We start from the raw sequence: 18648 nt of genomic DNA, 5'->3' as shown, positions 1-18648 counted from the left end.
GCACTGTTCACAATAGCCAAGATGTTAAAACAACTTAAATTCTATTAATGAATGAATGGATAAAGAAAATGTGGTATATAAAAATAGAATACCATTTAGCTATGACAAAGAAGGAAATTCTGCGATTTGTGACATGGATAGACCTTGAGGACATTATACTAAGTGAAATAAGCCAGGCAGAGAAAGACAAATACTGCATGGTGTCACTTATATGAAGAATCTAATAAAAAAAAAAGTCAAACTTAGAAACAGAAGAGTGGTTGCTAGGTTCTGGAGGGTGGGGAAAATAAGGCGAGGTTGGTAAAAGGGTACAAACTTTCAGTTCTAAGAGAATAAGGGTTGAGGATCTGATGTGTAACATGGAGACTATATCTGATAACACCATTGTTATCAAATTGTTATCAAACTGAAATTTGCTAAGAGAGTAGAATTTAATTGTTTTCACCAAAAAACAATTTTTTTTTTCAGGTAATGAATGTGTTAATTAACTAGATGGGAGGACTCCTTTCATAATGTATATCAAACCATCATGACGGACACTTTAAGTTTCTTACAATTTTGTGAATAATATCTCAATAAAGCCGAAAAAATAGAATATTTTAAAAATCGACGGTATAAAGAACATGGCATTTTATATAACACTTTTGTGGAAGATATAGCTCATTATGTCTCTGGATAAGAATCATGTGATTTCATTTCATTTTAATTTCAACCAACATTTTTTTCTAGGAGTTTGGGACATGGTGGTTAGGTAAGACAGATGTGGTCACTGACTTCAAGGAATTTATAATCTGATGAGGTAAAGACACTAAACAAAAATTTCACAAATAATTGGTTGTTTACAAGTAAATAATATACGACGATTTCTTTGGCATTTATTGCAAGGAAAATATCTTTTCAGATAAGTGTATATGCTTTTGCTTTTCAAGTGAGGAAGATACTATCGACTATTATTATTATTATTTTTTGCCTTACTAGGAAGCTAGAGAAATATTTTACATTAAATTAATGCAATTGTCACATCATAGGTCAGTGGACAATATTTTCATATCTTTACTTTAACTGTTATGTCTTACATATGTCTTATTTCTTATGGGCTGGTCAAGGAAAAAGGGAAGGACATAGGGAGGGGACTAAGCTATACAGCATAAAAATTATGCCATTTTAAAGTTTTATTTCACAGTTACATTTGAAAACTAGAATCATCCTATATACCCACTATTATATAAAACAGTATAAGATTATTATAGAAGTTCCAATTTGGAGTTGTCTCTAAAATATGTGATGCTACAAAAAAGGGGGATCTCAATTGCTTTTAGCCCCATAACAAAAACAAAGAACTGATTAAAATATCATAGAAGTACCACAGAACATATTATATAAAAAAATCAGAATTTCATAATCTTTTAAAATGCTTCAGTACTTTAATGGTACTTCTATTAGTGCCTAACACTTGGAAGGATTCCACAGTTTGGCTCCTATAAAGTGGTTTTTGACAGCAAATGTGCAGGAACCAGAATCTATACTGAAACTTGAATCTGAGCCACTTAGACATTATGATGTTGCCCAAATGTGAAGTGGTTTCCATTGGCAATGCCATAATATCTTCTCACTGAAGCATGAAACTGAGTTTAGGAGATATTTAGCTACCAAAGAAGCAGACATTAGCTAAGTCTTGATCAGACAAAAAAAAATTTGAGAAAGACTTTCTGGCATTCATTCAGTAGAAAATGAAGACAAGAAGAAGCCAAATAAGTTAACAGCTCTAAAGAGAGGTGCTCTAGAGTCTTCAACATCATTGCCATGCTCATGGATGCCAATAAACATTTATTGAGCTCTCATCATGTGTAAAGCACAGTGAGAGGGGCTTTAGTTACAATGGTCTTGAAGGTCAAGAACTTTACATTATGCCTCTTTACAAATCTTTGTGCCTGGCACAGTTATTGAAGTTTTTGAAGATAGCAGATATTCAGCAAATATGTAAGGACTGTATGAATGAGACTGTAAGAAGCTTAGTCTTACTGGGAGATAGGGGAGAGGTGACTTCTTTGCTAGCAAAGGTTTTTATCTTAACCTGTTTATACTGTTTATATCTAGTATAGTGTTTAGCACATAACAGGTATCTAAAAATAACTGGTCAGTCAATAATGTGCAAACGATTTTATAGAAAACATTAATGAGCACTAACTACACTTTAGACACATTACTACATTGAATTCTCGCAAAGTGGAAGTACTGTTATTGAACATATTTAAGAGATGACATAGTTAAAGTTTATAGGGGTTAAGTAACTTGCTTAGTTACCCAGAGACTAAGTTGTACAGGCAGGAATTTGAACCTCGGTAGTCTGAATGCAGTTTACATACCTCACTATCATACTGTATATGTAAAACAGATAAACAATATTTTAAGATAGCATTTGTTAAAGGCCAGCTGGATAGTAGAGACAATTGGTCTTCTGAATTTAGAATAAGAAGTGATTACTGAGGAACAGTGTAATAAAGAATGTGGAACTTGAGGTGGGTTTTGAGAGAAGAGTAGAAATAGTTAAGTAATGATAAAGCAAGAAGACAAATGAACAAAGAAGTAGATAGAAATGCTGATAACGTATATGGAGACGAGTTAGACTTACTTGGATAGAATGAAAGAGTTTGTGTAGGACAGTAGTAGAAAATATGATTGGAGATTTAGCAGGAACAAGAGAGTTAAGGACTTAAGAGTTTGGATTTCATTCTTTAGGCACAAGGGGAGCCAAGAAAGTTTTTTCATAAAGAGGTGTGAAAGTTGCTTTTTTAGGAAGACATATGGGATATAAAGGACATGAGCTTGGAGACCATGAGACCAGTTAGGTGGAGGTGAAAAAGACCTGGAGTAAGATGGTGGCAGTGGGAATGGAGAAGAAATTACAGATAAAAAAAGAAAGAAAGAACCAACAAAACATGACTGCCTTGATGTTGGAGAGATGGATGAGCCAGTATCTGTGTGGTAGATACTGGTAATGCCACCGTCAGAAATGGGAATGTTTAAGAAGGAGAGTTGGTTTTTGGAATATTACTAAGCTTAGAAACTTAAAACATTCGATTCCCGTAGGTTTAAGCCACTTATTAATCAAATAACAAACATTTGGAACTCGATCAAGTACAGGAGACAGAATGGTGAGCAGGCAAGATATAGTCCCTGTTTTCACACACCTTAGAGTTTATGAGAAAATTGAGGCATTAAAAAAGTAATTATAACAACATTGATGAGTGTTTTGATGGTGATGAAATACAGAATGTTATGGGAGCATATGGTAGGAGCGTACACAGAGTTTACTCTGTCTGGGACTTTCTTGAGAAAGAGAAGTTTAAACAATAGTTGATGTTAATAGTTCAGTACCCCAGATCAGGAATAATGATTTGCTTAAGGCAGGTTATATGCCTTTATTTATTTATACACACACACACACACACACCCCAGAGGTGTCAATCTTAATACCTGCTTACCAATCACCCCAATCACCCCTTCTAGTGAAACTATATTACATATAGACCTGTTTGAAGGGACAGCAGTAGGGGCCATCTTTTGGACTATATGACATTGCATCTCTCATCCATAGCTGATTGAGACAAGGATGGACACCGAACTAAGTGCAGCTCATTCACAGGACTATCACCTACAGCCTGAAGCAAAGGGGTGAGAAAAAATAGTTTTCTTAAGAATCTGAATGGGAGAAACAAAGAGATTGGCAGAAGACTGCAGCTGAAGTAAAGTCAGAACTAGAGAGATAAAAAGGCCATGAATATGCCAAAGTTCTGAGTGGGCAGAAAGATATAAACACAGTGAATAGAGGAGTTAAAGAGAAACAGCGATTACTCTAGAGAAATATATGTCTCATGAGAGATAGTTGGCAAAAGTAGCTGTTTTGTACAGCAATATTGTCAATGACTTTCCAATCACAAGACGATGAGTACCCTCACAATAACCCATACCAGATTCATTTTACATCAGAGAAACATTAGAAAGTCTAAATAGCTTAAATTAAAATTTTAGTGTAGAGTTCAGTTTTTATGCATTTTCTGTAAGAACCTTTTTTAGGAGACAAACTATAAATTCAATCCAAGTTAGCTGAGGGGGTCTCTATGACTGGTAGACAAAAGGGCTTAATTAAAACACATTATTCCCTCAGGATAAAAGTAAACTAAAAAGGAGATACTGTATTGAGTTCAGCTACCAGGGTAAATAAATTATAATATATAAAAACAAATCTGTTTGCTACCTTTAAATGTCTTTAATTGTCATAATTATAGCATTCCTATCTCAACACAGATGCATATGATATATTCTTAGGAAAACTGCCACAACTGTTGATACTTATACTCAAGTGTTATATTTGTATGTTGTATACCACACACACATACATGAATATATTTATACATACCTAACTCAATATCCTTAGTAAGACATCAATTATATAAATGTACAAACAGAATTATGACTTCCTCACAATTCTGCGTGCGTGCCAAAAACACTGAGGTGATAATCCCCAATATAATTATTGCCTCTTTCTCCTGTAGCCTCCCAAGTGCATCACTGGGTAGATAGATGGGAGATGGGATTAAGCAAGTCTACTCTTAATAACTTCATCTTTTGAGTTTTATCCATATGTTTTTATTTTGTCAGCCAGTGTTCTGTTTTCCTCAACTGTGCTTTCTCTACTCCCTCTCCTGATTAAAACCGAATTATAAATAACTGTAATTAATCAAGCAATAAAACAATTTGGTTATTTGTGCCACACAGTTTTCAGGCTAAAAATATGAACTTTCTATCAAGTTACTATTTGGGGCTAACGGTAAGGTGGCTGATCTAGTATTCTCCATTCCCCGAAAGAAAGCTAGAAGTTTCCTCCTAGTTTTTCCTTTTCCACTCGGGCTAAAGTCAGTGAATTAATGTCAGCCTAGGAGATCTGAAAGAAAATTAGGGGAAAATGAGAAAAGAAGCAATTTTAACTGGTCAGTGGAAAGTGATAAGAATAGATTGACTATATACCCATCTCTCTCCTGTTGCATGCAAAGGTGGCTGTGGGATGGACTGTTTAGGGAAAAACTTGTTCAAGAGCATTTATGACAATGAAGTGGGATTGTCCTTCTAGATCTCAGCTGTGCTTCAATGATGGGAAGTGGAGCACAGAGTGAAAAGAAAAGGAAGGGGATTATCAACCTCCTATTCAGGTCTTGGTGACAATGAACTAAAGGTAGTTTATATGTGGTCAATTACAAGTATACTCGAAATAAATAGTGTGTTGTTTTCTTAATGGAATATCAAGTGTTGCAATGAAAAATTATCACTTTTTGTCTAAGGGAAAGTAATTTGTTTCCAGATATAATTTCTTCAAGAGTGAAAAAAATCTTTTTAAAGAAACGAAGGTAATATTTTATAATATTAACTGCATTATTTAAAACTCATTTAATTTTACTGGCATACTTCGGAAATATTGTGAGTTTGATTCCAGACCACTGTAATAAAGCGAATATTGCAAGAAAGTGAGTCACAAAATTGTTTGGTTTCCAAGTGCATATAAAAGTTATGTTTATACTGTACTCTACTCATTAAGTGTGCAATAGCATTATGTCTAAAAGAATGTACATACCTTAATTAGAAAATACTTTATCGATAAAAAAAAAAAAGCTAATCATTATCTGGGCCTTCAGTGAGTTGCAATCTTTTTGCTGGAGGCTCTTGCCTCTATTTTGATGGCTGCAGACTTGTCAGGGTGCTGGTTGATGAAGGTTGGGGTGGTTGTGGCAATTTCTTAAAATAAGATAATGAAGTTTGCCACCTTGTTGACTCTTCCTTTCATAAATGATCTCCCTGTAGCATTTGATGCTGTTTATTAGCATTTACCCACATTTACTTTATCAACTAAGTATGTTATATTCTAAATCATTTGTTGTCATTTCGACTATCTTCACAGTACCTTTACCAGGAGTAGATTCCATTTCAAGAAACCTTCACTTTCTTTGCTCATCCATAAGAAGCAACTTCTTATCTGTTAAAGGTTTTATCATGAGATTGTAGCAATCTAGCCACATCTTCTGGCTCCCTTCTAATTCTAGTTATCTGGCTATTTCTACCTTTTCTGCAGTTACTTCCTCCACTTAAAGGTTGGAATCAACTTCTTCCACGCTCTTGTTAATGTTGATATTTTGACCTCTTCCCATGAATCATGAATGTTTTTAATGGCATCTAGAATGGTGAATCCTTTCCGGAAGATTTTTTTAAAGTTATTTTTTATTATTACTTATGCCTACAGCACCTGGTCTTCCTAGGTGGTCTCCCATCCAAGTACTAATCAGGCCTGACCCTGCTTAGCTTCTGAGATCAGAGATCAGACATTGGGCTTGTTCACTGTGGCTTGGCCCTAGACCACGGACCATGGCTCCACTGGGCCGTGAACCCAGGACCTTCTGCATGTGAAGCAGACATACTAACCACTATACTATGGAACCATGTACACCTTTCCAGAAGGTTTTAAATTTGTTTTGTCCATATCCATTAGAGGAATCACTATCTATGGCAACTATTGCCTTATTAAATGTATTTCTTAAATAAGACTTTAGAGTCAGAATTACTCCTTGATCCATGGACTGCAGAATGGATGTTATGTTAGCAGGCAAGAAAACAACATTAATCTCGTATGTCCTCATCAGAGCTCTTGGGTAACCAGGTGCATTGTCAATGATCAGTAATATTTTGAAAGGAACCTTTTTTTTCTGAGTAGTAGGTCTCAACAGTGGGCTTACAATGTTCAGTAAACTGTATTATAAACAGATGTGCTGTCATCCAGGCTTCGTTTTCCCATTAACAGAGTATAGGCAGAGTAGATTTAGCATGATTCTTAAGAGCCCTAGACTTTTCACAATGGTAAATGAGCGCTGGCTTCAATTTGAAGTCACCAGCTGCATTGGCCCCTAAAAAGAGAGTCAGCCTGTCCACTGAAGCTTCAAAGACAGGCATTGTTTTCTCCTCTTTAGCTATGGTCCTAGATGGCCTCTTCTTCCAACAGAAGGCTATTTTGTCTTTATAGAAAGTCAAACCTATTGTTTAGTGTAGCCACCTTCATTAATTTTCTTAGATCTTCTAGATAACTTGGTGCAGCTTCTATGCTAGCACTTGCTGCTTCACCTTGAACTTTTATGTTTTGAAGACCACTTCTTTTCTTAAGCCTCATAAACCAACGTCTGTTACCTTTAAACTCTTCTGTACCTTCCTCACTCTCTCAGCTTTCATAGAATTGAAGAGACTTAGGGCTCTGGGTTAGGTTTTGGCTTAAGGAAAGGTGGCTGGCTTGATCTTCTATCCAGACCACTATAACTTTCTCCATCTCAGTAATAAAGTTGTTTTTCTTTTTTATCATTTGTATGCTCACTGGAATAGCACTTTCAAGTTCCTTTAAGAACTTTTCCTTTGCATTCACAACTTGGTTGTTTGGCACAAGAGGCCTAACTTTGAGCCTATCCCAGCTTTCAACATGTCTTCCTCACTAAGCTTAATTATTTCTAGCTTTTGATTTAAAAGTGAGAGACATGTGACTTTTCCTTTGGCTTCAACACTTAGAGGCTATTGTAGAGTTATTAATTGGCCTAACTTCAATATTGTTGTGTCTCAGGGCATAAGGAGGCCTGAGAGCGAGAGATGAGAAATGGACAGTTGGTGGAATGGTCTGAACGTACACAATATTTATGGATTAAGTCTGCCTTTTTATATGGGCAATGTTCATGGTGCTCCTGAATAATTACAGTAGTAACATCAAAGATCGTTGATCACAGATAACCATGATAAATATAATAATAACAATGTTTGAAATATTGCAAGATTTACTACAATGTAACAGAGACAATGAAGTGAGCAAATGATGTCAGAAAAATGGCATTGATAGACCTGCTCGAGCCACGGCTGCCGCAAACCTTCAAATGCAATATTTGTGAAGCACAATAAGGTGAAGTACAATAAAACAAAGTGTGTCTGTGCTATAATAAGATGAAAGCTACCAAAAGGGTCATGAATCAATAGTATTCTGATAAACATAAATTTAGTAAGGTAGGTGTTACAAAACATATTCTCTTGAGCATACCATGATAATATATATACATAACATAAGTTATATAAATAAAGTTGTATAAATAGATACATCAGCTCTACCCTTATGACACATATTATAAGACCTTACTAATAAAGGTAGACTGAAGGCATTATATCATTTGGGGATTTAATAATGTATTTCTTAGTGTCCTGTTTATATACAGGAATTTACTCTACACATTCAGATTTAGCTATACACTTAGAGAGCTGATGTGATGTATTAAAAAAAACTAAGCATTCATTTACTTCTTTTAATAGTGAAGATAATAATGAGTGCATGTTAAATCATTTTACTTTAAAGAAAACCAATTGAGTCATAGATAATAGATTTTGCAGCTTATATAACTTGTCTAATTTCTGCAAAGTGCTTAGAAGCTGCTATACATACACAAAAAGCATTTTATATCTACCTTGATTAATAGAAATATGCCACTAAGATATTATCCATGGTTCACAACAAACTTGGACAATAACAAGTTTGAATGAATGAAATGCGAGGTAGCAGAGAGAAGAAGGTAGGTCGGAACCGGAAACATTGATGGCAGAAATATAAAGATAACAGTTCTAACTTTAAAAAAACACAACCAAATTTTTATTATTTAGAATGTGAGCTGATAGAACAAAGAGGGGACAAGTACATGGTGTCCTATTACTGTAGAAGCATCTTCTGTGTTAAAGAGTTTATTTTACCCAGAAAACTACAAATAAATAATGATAAGACATCAGAGTGTGTCTGATAATCTGTGACAATTCTAACGCTGTCAGTGTAGCCACTGGAGAAACCTGCACGTACTGAGCCCTGACCCACAGAGCCTTTTATCTGCATGTGTACTCTCCACAGGCCAAGCAAATAAAGGCCAAATGATAATTTACACATGAATCAACTTTCTCTGCAGCACAGGCACCAGAGACGTTTCTTTTCTCTGTTACTGAGAGAAAGGCAGCCAGGTCTAAGCTTGTCTCCCTAGAAATCATACAAGTGAAACAGTGATTTGCAGGAAAATGGCAGATCAGCAAAGGAAAGCTGTTCTGAATGCTTGATAAAAATGGAAGCCACAAAGGACTAGATGAATATTTAGTTTGAAAACAGGCCTGACAGTAACAATGAGTCTTTATCCTATTCAAAACAGGTAGTGTCATACAAACTGAAATGGAGATACAATGCTGATAGAAGATTACACAAGATACCTGGGTGGGTATCTTTAAAGACTTCAACCTTTATTTGAATAAATGTAGACTCATGGATACTTTGCATCTAGATCTTATTCAAAGTACATATAGTTATTTCACATGAATGACATCTGGAATGTATATTGCCCACTTTGATAATGAGAAATAGGATGATTTAAAAAAGGCTTGTTCATCAAAAACTAGGTACACATTTTATACCATAGAACTTGTAAAGGAAAAAAAGTCAGTACATTTTTCAATCCAGACCCCTTGGTGCCTAGGTCAACTTTCACAACTTCATTAAACTATCAACATATTGCTATAGCCTTTCTTATAGGAATGTGTAATGAATAATAATTATCCTGGCTCACTTAACAGAGGAATAGATATTTATTATTAAGTTCGTGTTAACAAGCCATTCTAAAAATGATTTTGTAACTGTTTTATGAATGATAGGTACTAACTAAATCATTAAAATTAATTTTTATTCCATTATTACTACTTGTACAACTTTGCATTCATTACATTCCACCTCCTCCCTGGAATACCTACTTTCCTACTCAACAATGCATATCTTTAACTTTTTTCAAATTTGGTTCAAAACTCACTGTTTAGGAAACTTTCTCTTAAAACTCCAGTTTTAGTGTGGTGTTTAGATATAGAAGGCCATAAATAAATGCTGCTAGTTATGTACATGGACTCTCAACATATGATGTTAGGCAAAAATCTTAAAAATAAATTTTATTCATGAGTAGTAAATACTAGAAATATGCTCTAATTTGTGGCTCATAGAAGGAAATTTTGAATTTTTATGCCTTTAGAATCCAGAAATTTATCTGTAAACTTCATACCACAATCCATACTCTGACACACTGTCAAAAATATTAAGAGTTATAGGAGTAAGTCTTATCAATTCTTGGTAATGAATTGCATACATCAAAAATTCTGGCAGTGAACAGGTTTTAAATATTACTTGTTTCTCCCCACCTTTCAAACTATAAGGTTTTTAAAACTTTCAACTGTTTCCCTTACTTCCATCTTCCTTCTCTAGGTTAAAACTCTCTTTTTGCCCTACCTATCTTCTCAATTACCTTAATCATTTCCCCACCATCTGGCTACACAGTAGTTGAAGTCAAAATTAGCATTTTTTTCAAGCTGCAAGCTCCTAATGAGTTAAGAACATGCCTATGATTTCTACATATCTACATTTTATAGTGCTGAAGACAATGTTAGCCATTTAGAATACTCTTGAGAACTCTTAACAAACTCAGTATAGAGGCAACACATTTTTTCATAGAAATAGAACAAATAATCTCAACATTTGTATGGAACTACGAAAGATGCCAAGTAGCCAAATCAATCTAGGGAAAGAAGAACAAGGCTGAAGGCATCATACTTCCTGATTTCAAAGCATATTATAAACCTTTAGTAATTAAATCAGTATGGTATTGGCATAATAGACACATGAATCTGAATAATCTTATTAAAAAGTGGGTAAAGGACCTGAATAGACATTTTTTCAAAGAAGACACAAAAATGGCTTACAGGTACACAAAATCATCAGGAAAATGCAAATCAAAACCACAATGATGTGTTACAAAGGCAGAACAATCAAAACAATATAGTATTGGCAAAAAACAGACATATAAATCAATGGAACATGATAGAGAGCCCAGAAACAAACCTATGCATATACGGTTAATTAATTTAGCACATAGGACCCAAGAATATACAATATAGAAAGGACTGTCTCTTCAATAAATGGTGCTGGAAAAACCATATAGCCACAGACAAAAAAGAACGAAACTGGATCACTATCTTACATCACACATAAGAATTAACTCAAAGTTGATTAAAGACTTGAACTCAAGACTTGAAATCATAAAACTCCTAAGAAAACATAAGCAGTAAGATTCCTGATAATCAGTCTTGGCAATGGTTTTTATTGGATTTGACACCAAAAGCAAACATAACAAAAGCAAAAATAAACAAGTGGGAATACATCAAACTAAAAAGCTGCTGCACAGCAAAGAAAACCAACAATAAAATGAAAAGGCAACCTTTGGAACAACAGTAAATATTTGCAAATCATATATCTGATAAGGGGTTAATATCCAAAAAATATGAAGACCTCATACAACTCCATACCAAAAAAAAAAAAAATCTGATTAAAACATGGGCAGGGGAAATAGACATTTTTCCAAAAAGACATACAGATTGCCAATACATATACATGAAAAGATGCTTAACATCACTAATCATCAGGGAAATGCAAGTCAAAACCACATGAGATATCACCTTATAATTGCTAGAACAGCTATTATTAAAACACTCACACACATACACATGTACGCACACACACACACACGAACAAGAGATAACAAGTGTTGGTGAGGATGAGGAGAAAAGGGAACACTTGTGCACTGTTGGTGGGAATGTAAACTGGTCCAGCTACATGGAAAACAGTATGGAGGTTCTTCAAAAAAATAAATAACAGAACTATCATATGATTTAGTAGTTTCAACTCTGTGTATTTATCAAAGAAAACAAAAACATTAACTCAGAAAGATATATGTGCCCCCATGATCATTGCAACATTATTTACAACTAATAAGATATGGAAAAAAACCTGTGTCTACTGACGAATGAATGAATTAAAAAATGTGGTATTATTCGGCCATAAAAAATAATAAAACCTTGCCATTTTTGACAACATAGATGGACCTTGAGGTCATTTGCTAAGTGAAATAAGTCAGAGAATGACATACTATGACCTCACTTATATGTAGAATCTAAAAAACAAAACAAAACCAAGCTCATAGATACAGAGAACAGACTGGTGGTTGCCAGAGGCGGGGGTGGGGATATGTGCAAAATGGGTGATGAGAGTCAAAAGATACACACTTCCAGTTAGAAAATAAATAAGTCACGGGGATGTAATGTACAGCACAGTGTCTATAGTTAACAATACTGTATTGCATGTCTGAAAGTAGCTAAGAGAGTAAAGTTCTCACTACAATAAGAAGAAATTGTATAACTATGTATGGTGAAGACTGTTTAATTTAATTAGACTTACTGTGGTAATCACTTCTATATATATAATCATGTGTTACACCTGAAACTAATACAATGTTTTATGTCAACTATACTTCAACACTAACAAACAAACAAACAAAAAACTTTCACAATGAAATACCACCTCATACCTGTTAGAATGGCTATTATCAAAAAGATAGAAGAACAAATGCTACAAGGATGTAGAAAAAAGGGAACCAACACACACTGTTGGTGGTATAGCCATTATGGAGAACAATATGGAGATTCCTCAAAAAACTTAAAAATAGAGCTACCACATAACACGGCAATCCCACTTTTGGATATGTATCCAAAGAACATGAAACCATTATCTTGAAGAGATATTGACACTTTTATGTTCATTGCAGCACTATTCACAGAAGCCAAGGCATTAAAAACAACCTGTCAATGGATGAATAGATCAAGAAAATGTTTTATATATATACAATGAAATATTATTCAGCTTTAAACAAAGAAAGAAATTCTGTCATTTGCAACAATATGGATTATCCTGGAAGACATTATTCTAAGTGAATGAGCCATACAGAGAAAGACAAATACTACATGGTATAACTTATATACAGAATCAAAAAAATCCCCAAACGATCAAACAAAAACCATCAGTGGTTACCGGGGGTTGGAGGCCAGGGGAAATAGGGAGAGGCTGGCAAAAGGGTACGCTACCCCCTAAACGAAAACGAATATTTACGAAAGATGCCTACCGAGATGACCCCTTAAAATACATTTTTTAAAAAGTCAAGCCATAATTTAGCTCATGATATTCATTGGTTTACTGAGCAAATTTATTGGTAATTTCATAAAACAGCTCTTGTACACTTGAAGGTGAATTCATGACCATTCAACATGACGACCTCAAATGTCACTTTTAGTGACATCAAAGAGATAATGTTCGAACAGTGGAGGAGCAAAGAAAGACTAAATTAGAATTCTCATGATTGCATACTTAATTTTATGAACTCTCTGATGAATAATCTCTATCATTAAATTTCTTTTTCTATTAATACTTACCCCTGGTAGGTTTAATGCTTTTTGTTAAGAATACGTTAAACTAATTTGAAAAGTGATGTTAAAATATTGTGTTAGGTTAATGGTATTCTATTTGTAAAGCATTAAGGACTATAAGCTATAAAAGTAAAGCAGGTGGCCTGTCCACTTATATAAGGATAACAAAAGAATGAGGATAGGATGTTGGCTGATAGAAGCTTGTAAAAAGCAACATGGGGAGGAAGAAATTAGGAGCTTACCAAAATACGAAAGAAAGCAGAGAGAGCAAAAATGCAAATTTGAATCCATTTGATTCAATGCATCTAAAATGCTATTTAGTAGGTTTTTTTAAAAATAGAAACAGGGAACAGTATGATTACATAAACCTAGAGATATCCCTCAATTTCATTTCACTATGTATGCTGTTCTTCTCTAGTACATTTGGTAAGACCAGCTTCTTAACAGAGTCTTCTCTCCTTGTCTTATCATTCATCCAGTTCCCTCCTTATTGATCATTAGACCATGAAAGAGACAATGGATAGCTTTACTTCAGTCAATATATAATGCAGACATCGCATCTACTCAATCTCAATCTACCAGGTCTGTCGATCTGCCATGGGAGAAACTACATAGGCCTATAATTTGATGTTCACAAAAGCAAGCTAATAATTATACAGAAATTTGTGATCTTTAAATGTTTGAATAATGCTTTTGGATAACCTGGCACCTTCTAAAGTATCTAAATTAAGTTGATGGGATTAAAACTTTAAAAGTCATCTCAATTTGCATTTTTAAAGTAAAACACCAAATGTGTCCCTTCCCAATTTTGGTTTTCCTTATTACTGGTGTAATCCGCACCACATAAAAAATGAAAACAAACAGCGGCTGGCCAAAACAGATAACCCTGCTCCTTAGAGTTATGAACAAACATATGAACAAAATACCAAGCACAAAGAAAGTTATCTTTCTTAAAGGTGATAAAACTCTACAATTGAAGGGTATAGTTTCCGACAATTGTACCATAACATTAAAAGGGTAAAATCACTGTATACCTGAAACTTATATGTTATTAACCAATGTTATCCCAATAAATTTAAATTAAAAACACATATATATGTATAATCATGGAAGAACTCCTTATTACCTGGAGAGATCTCTTTTTCATACCTAACAAGATAAGGTATGAGAGGCTCTTTTTTTTGTTTGAATGAGGATGACCATAGAAAACTTATTTTTGCAAAGGATTACTCAGCCATTGGAAAAGAAAAGAAGAGTATAAAACAGAGTTCCTAAATTTGTAAGGCAACATTAAGCCATGGATTCTTAATAAAATGTTATTAAAATTCTTTAATAGAGAAATCAAGAGAAAGAAAAGTTGCTTTTCAAGTTATATGTTTGTTGTTATGCTGGGGCTATTGAAAATTTTCCTCATCAGAATGGCAACTTGTTGATCTGCATATTTTGGATGAAATCTGCATTGGTCTAGAAGTAGCTAAATTTGAGGTATACCACCCATTTCAGTCAAATGTGACTTTTATACCCTTGCTGTACACACTGTTGTTAGATCCTTATGTTTTAGCCAAATAACTACTAGTTCATGTTCGAAGTCTGACGTGCTGGTAAAAGAAAAATTTTAAAGTCATGTATTTGCTGTTTTTCTTTCTTACCCTAAAACTTCTCTCTGATCTCTAGAATATTTCCTTAAACAAATGTTTAAAGATAAAAAAGAGAGCATAGTTAAATGCCAACATTTGACTTGCAATTTTCCTTCCCAAACTTATTTCTCTTTTAGACTTCCTTATCTTGGTGAATGACACCACCTAAATGTTCAAGCCAAAAACCTAGAAATCATCTTTCATCCTTCCCATCCTCTCAATTCCCAAATCTAAAGGAATAAGACATGTTGGACATTTCTTCCTATCTCTATTAGTACTGTCAAGCTACCATAATCTCCTGCCTAGGCTACTGTCATAGCTTCTAAGTGGCCAGCTACTTACTCTACCAATCCATTTTCTCTCTATAAATTAGAAACTACCACTCCAACTTGAGAAACTCCAATGGCGTTCCACTGTACTTAGGACAAAAAAGAAATTCAAACTCCAGGTCTACGAGTCCTTGAACAATCTGGCCCTTACCTATATCATGTTGTTCTATGTTTTTTTCTGTTTCCTTGGTAGGTGTAGAATGAATCTATAGATCTTTAAGGCAGAAGTAAATTCAGTATTCTTTTCTGAGGGTAAAGGAAATACTTAGAATAATTTAGGGCCATACACTATGTCTATTAGTTTCACTTAAAAGTACCCTCAATAAGGCACTCAGTAAGTCTAAGAAAAAAAACCAGATTAATTTAATTCCTACAACATGAATATTCTCACAGAAATAATTCAAAATACATTTTTTTATTTGTTGTATTTAGTTACATATGCTGAGTAATGGAAGATTATAAACATAATATGCCTTGTGCATTAAAGAGGGACAGACTTTCTCAAGGATTATAATCAGTCTTTTGTTTATCTATAAAAATACAATGGTGACTGTATACTTTGCACTGCTGAAAAGTTCCAAATTACTTTCGCTCTCGTACTATGTAAAAATAATTGTACTAAAATTTTTTCTTATTTGAAAGTTATATAAAAGTGCTTTACAAGAGGAAAGTGATTTTCTCTTGGCTCCTTACAGAAGCATCGGAATGCCACTGTTTCAGGACTTTCATTGTAATATACAAAATGCTGACACTGATTATACAATTGAAAATGATGAATTGTTTTCCTCATTAGTATGGGAAGCATTATAAATCCTTAAAACAAGATATTTTGCACAGATTTGATCCACCAGGACACTGGCAATTTCAAACCCTCCAGATCTTGAAGAAGTCAAATTAGTCTATGAAAATAAATACAGGCTGTCATTATTATTGTTGTATCAATTGTTACTGGGTAATAATTGTCAACAATGATTCTGCTATTAGTTTTGTAGTCAACTAAAAAAGTATAGAATATAAAGAAACATAACAGAGAAATAGAAAACACAGCATTAAATTTTCTATGTTAAGAATAAATATAAAAATCGAATGTAAAGAAATAATTTTGAATGACAAAATGAACTAAAGTAGAATCACAATGTTTCTTGAGACTTTGTCCAAAATGGCAAAAATAAGAGCTAAGGACTCATCTTCTTAAAAATCTTAATGTATAATTAAAATCATCCCCAACATTTGATTAATAAAAAGATTTACTACTCTAATCAGATATGGAAAACACCAACGCTGTTTTGTTTATATATTGTTAAAAGATAAAGCAACTTTTATTTATAGCAAAAGAATTTTAAATATGTAGTAGCTCTCCCTAATTTTTGAGGTGACTTCACAATTTTTCAAGTAAGCTCTTACACTGAATAAGAGACTCAAAGCTCAGGAAAAATACCGCTTTAATGTGCTGATTTTTTTTTTTTTTTAGACTGATTGGTTGTATCTGAAATAAATGATTATTTAAAATTAAAATTTAAATGGGAGGAAAGGAAAGAGCTAACTCAGAAAAGGGTAAAAGTAGCAGATAGCATGAAAAAAAGATGAAAATGTTATAGATATAATAAAACTTCTTTATTTCATTGGAAGCAATGTTAGGTATACAGACACAGTAGTACACTGAGTAAGGAGACTGTAACTTTGAGGAAGAGCTATGTCTTGCTCAAGGTCAATTTACTACTCCCTTCCTTAGGCAAGATTCTAAGTTGTGCTGGGAATTATCTCCAAATCTTAAGTATTTTATTATGTCATTATCAGTTACTGGTCTTCTAAATAACACAACATACTTACATATGAAAAATCAAACAGCCCCTAGTTACTTCTTGGATATGAGTACATTCAATGTTTTTAAAATGATGGGACTAAGAACAATATGGACTAAACTGCTTTTGGGCAGTAGTTTTGGGAAAAGGAGGGACAGAAATGTTGTATGCTTCAGTGATATTCTAGTAAATATAAAGCTTTTCTTGAGATAATAAGGAAAAGAACAAAAAGCAAGGATGATGGGTAATGAATACTTAAAAAAAATTGACCACAAAATTTAGCACAGACTAAACTGTGCTCAAATTTGAAAAAAAGAGAATTAAAAAAGCCTCTTTTCTTTAAACTTAAACTGTGATTTGCAAGTATGATTTGGGCATTAGCTATTATTAATCTTTAAATAATTTAGAAAACTACAGAAAATCACAATCTGATTTGACTCTTTTTATCATGTTACTAGAAGCTGAATGACTACGAAAGTTATCCTCAGTCTCTCTCATTACTACTTGTTATTTTAGTCACTGCAGGAACCAAACCAAACCAAATCAAACCAAACGGCATTTTGTTTACTAATACCAATACACATGAAACAGTTGTCTCTAGATAATTGATAAAGGGAAGGTTTTCAAAATTAAAGGAATACCTTTAATTTTCTTCTGGTTCCATTAAGTTTTTCTACTTTATAATCTAGATTTTATGTAGAGCCAGCAGAACCTACATTTCAAGTGTGAGGGAATTTTAAATCAAATGATTTAAAATGGAATGTTTTCTAGCAGTACTGCTCTCTAACACTGATGATTTTGTTTTGGGATTTTAGAATATAAAACCATTTCCTCAAGATATTTTGTGTTCAGCATAAAATATTTAAAATGTCTCATTTCCAAGAGATCTGGTGGGAGTTCATGACAGATGTGTTATTTCTTTCTTTCTTTCTTTCTTTCTTTTTTTTTTTTCAACAGAATTATTTTGTCTAATTAGCACTGGTGATTTACCCATGGCAGTATGAACTTATTGATAGGAAAGAAAAGTAGACCAGCTTCTTTAGAGAAAAGAACAAACTGAGATAAGACAAAAGAAAGGCACTTTTTAAAAAGGTATTTTGCAGCAAATGCCCACAAATAGCCCACAGAGAGTCCACTTACTTATGCATCACCATATGATCAATCCAATTGCCTTTAGTCTCAAACAGAGAAAGCCTCAGTATGAAGCATTCTCCAGGTGTTAGTTTAGGTTTGTCATTATTTCCTATTTATAGACTCTGTCTAGTAAAAGAAGACAAATTACTGTAAGTAGGGGTAAATGTGATTAAATGAGTCCTCTGAAGATAAGAGGGTACATGGACAAGGGTCATTAACACAAGTGACCTCTCTTTGCCTAGACCATATTTATATTTTCTGGATTTGAAAAAAAAAAAACAAAGCAGAAATAATTTCTACTACATATATCAAAAGAAAACTCTACTCCTTTTACCCTATAACCATTTTCAGGCTTTT

General features: G+C 33.7%; 1 protein-coding gene, 1 non-coding gene and 1 pseudogene across 3 annotated transcripts in view; all 3 read right to left on the bottom strand.

Moving 5' to 3' along the window:
* Positions 1-18648, bottom strand: part of FAM172A (family with sequence similarity 172 member A) — a 352017-nt gene that overhangs the window by 38065 nt on the left and 295304 nt on the right. The gene's annotated exons all lie outside the window — the stretch shown is intronic.
* Positions 154-7723, bottom strand: LOC118606518 (annotated as a pseudogene).
* Positions 6416-6488, bottom strand: TRNAV-CAC. The gene has a single exon. It is a non-coding gene; the product is annotated as a tRNA-Val (tRNA).

The sequence above is a fragment of the Rousettus aegyptiacus genome, unplaced genomic scaffold (assembly GCF_014176215.1).
Source record: "Rousettus aegyptiacus isolate mRouAeg1 unplaced genomic scaffold, mRouAeg1.p scaffold_m13_p_8, whole genome shotgun sequence".
Lineage (NCBI taxonomy): Eukaryota > Metazoa > Chordata > Mammalia > Chiroptera > Pteropodidae > Rousettus > Rousettus aegyptiacus.
This window is presented reverse-complemented; position numbering and strand designations above follow the sequence as displayed.